Source organism: Suricata suricatta, chromosome 12 (genome assembly GCF_006229205.1).
Source record: "Suricata suricatta isolate VVHF042 chromosome 12, meerkat_22Aug2017_6uvM2_HiC, whole genome shotgun sequence".
Lineage (NCBI taxonomy): Eukaryota > Metazoa > Chordata > Mammalia > Carnivora > Herpestidae > Suricata > Suricata suricatta.
Window position 1 is genome coordinate 10,062,472 of NC_043711.1, and position 2,543 is coordinate 10,065,014.

General features: G+C 48.2%; 1 pseudogene; it reads left to right on the plus strand.

The window, feature by feature from the left end:
• LOC115274346 overlaps positions 1 to 1,745 on the plus strand; it is a 19,262-nt pseudogene extending 17,517 nt beyond the window's left edge.
• The last annotated feature ends 798 nt before the right edge of the window (positions 1,746 to 2,543 follow it).

The following is a 2,543-nucleotide window of genomic DNA, read 5'->3' on the forward strand; positions in this document are numbered from 1 at the left end:
CTCATCAGTTGATTCTTTGATGCTTTTCTCAACCCCAGCGATTAATCTTATCACCAGCTTTTTAAATTCTTGATCTGATATGTTGTCTACATCTGCCTTGAGCCGTTCTGTGGCTGTGACTTCCCCCTGGAAGTTCTTCAGGGGAGAGTTTCTTCGTTTTGTCATTTTTGCTAGTTTTCTGTCTCTTGTCACCTTTAGAAAGCTCGTTGGGCTCTGTGCACCTATTAATATTTCTCTGTTAAAGGAGGCTTATTGACTGTCCAGAGCCTGTCATTTCAGGGAATGTTCTCTTAATGGTGTCTCTCTGTTTCTCTTGTTGTGCCTGTGAATGTTTTATTTCCCTACTCTGCAATATTTGTGACTTGCCTTCTTGCACACTTTGGCTTGTTTCTTGGTGCGGTCCTAGGAAGGAAAACAGACACCCACCCACAGAGGGAACTGAAGCACACATACACACAGACAAATCAAACAAAGAAACACATAAAAAGGGGGAAAGAAGAGTTAGAAAATGGGAAGGAAAGAGACAAAAAGAAGAGAAGAAGAGGAAGTAAAAAGAAAAGAGAAAGAAGAAAAGAGGGAAAAAATATAGAAGGGGGTCGGCGACAACAAAGGGCAGTAGACAGTTTAAAAGTGTATGATCAGCTGAGGGGAGAGGTAAGGATGAGATAGAGGAGAATATATCTGGGTTGCTAGAAGGTGAAAAAGTAAGGGAGACAGGAGAAAGGAAAAAGAGGAGTAAAAAATTAACAGAGTTAAGTAAAGAAAAAGAAAAAACAAAAAAAACCCGGTAATAATAACAAAGAAATAAATACGAAAAAAGTGGAGAATGAAGATAGAAAAAAATTTTTTTAAAAAGAAAGAAAAAAAAAAGAACAGCGCCTCCCCTTGTGGATAGGCTTGGTTTGATGTGGTAGGCCTTGAGGCTGTTCTCAGAGGCTCTGCCTTGGTGTCTATGGAGATTAGAATGGTGGCATGCCAAGCTCCGCTGACCTAGGCACTGTAGGCCACTCTAATGAGTCCGATCTTCTTGAGCCGCAGTTGAGCCGAGTTGTATTTTCCAGACCAGCCTCGGTTCAAAGTTCCAGTCCATGCACGTTTGCACTACCACAGATGAAATATATTTGTTTTGGTGGCTGGCTTCTTAGGGGGAGGAATCAGTTTGTCTTGGCTCAGGCAGGGATTTCGGCTGCCCCTGCCCGAGGCAAAATGAGCAGCAGTAGGTGGAGTGTGCACCTTCACAGACCCAGCTGCGGAGTCCCCACCCCCAGTCAGGATCACGATTGCAATGGGGGAAGGAGAAAGAAAAAAAAAATTGAGACTCTCTTGGCTTCCGGTAGCTGTTGCTCAAGGCGCTGTGCACTGCTGGAAATGAGCTGGGAGCTCCTGCAGCCCAGCGCGCGCCCAGGCCTCCACCCGCCGCCGACTCCCTTTTAGGGGTCGCGAAGGTGTGGGCCCTATCCTTTCTGGTGGGCACCCCGGATTCGGGATTTGCACAGCCAGTGCAGGGAGTGAGATGCACCGTGGAAATGAGATGTGTGGTTCCTTCCCAAAACCGAGTTCAGGTGCACGCGCCCCTGGCCCAGCCTCTGCCGGTACCGCGGCCTGCTGCCGCTGCTGAGGAGGGCGCCTCTCAAAGTGCGCACCCCCGGCACAACCGCTGGGGCCGCTTCTGCGGTCGCTTCTCACTGTTCCACCGCTGCCACTGCAGCCTCTGCTGCTGCTTCCCCACTGCCGAGATGGCTTAGGGCTGGAAGCTGTTAACTTCTTTTGCACCACCCGGATTCGGGATTCCGGCTCCCCAGCAGTTATCTATGGAGTGGGTCCCTCTCTCCAAGCGTGGCCAAATGTTCTTTACCTCTTCCCCAGAGACAGTACCTCTTCCCCAGAGACTGTACTATGAGCCTGTTCAGACTCTCTGTCTCTTCCCTTCGTCTCTCGGCCTCTGCGTGCGCTTGCCCCGCGTTGGGCTGGGGATCCTGCCTCCCCTGTCCTTCCCAGGCTGGCCCGTTTTCAGATCTCACCAGTTCGCACTCACTCAGGTATCTTTGAGGTTCTATTCTTTCTGGAGTCCGTATTTTCTCCTTCTGCTTTTGCAGATGAGAGTAATATCCTTCTCAGTTCGATCGATGGGGCAAAAGGAGTTTACAGAGCTCCCTTCCTCTCCGCCATCTTGGCTCCCTCCCCTGTGCCTCTTGAATTTGAATGTCTATTTCTTTTCCCAGATTTGGGAAATTCTCAGTTATAATTTGGTCAAGTATCCCCTCAGGCCCTTTCTCTCTGTCTTCCTCTTCAGGAATTCCTATGAGCCGGATGTTGTTCCGTTTGATTGTATCACTCAGATCTTGAATTCTCCTTTCCTGCTCCTGAATTAATTTCTCTCTCTTTTTTTCAGCTTCCTCTTTTGCTAGAACTATATCTTCTAATTCACCTATTCTTCTCTCTGCCTCGTCAATCCTTGAGGTGGCTGCCTCCAGTTTGTTATTCACCTCACCTATAGCCTTTTTTAACTCATCAGTTGATTCTTTGATGCTTTTCTCAACCCC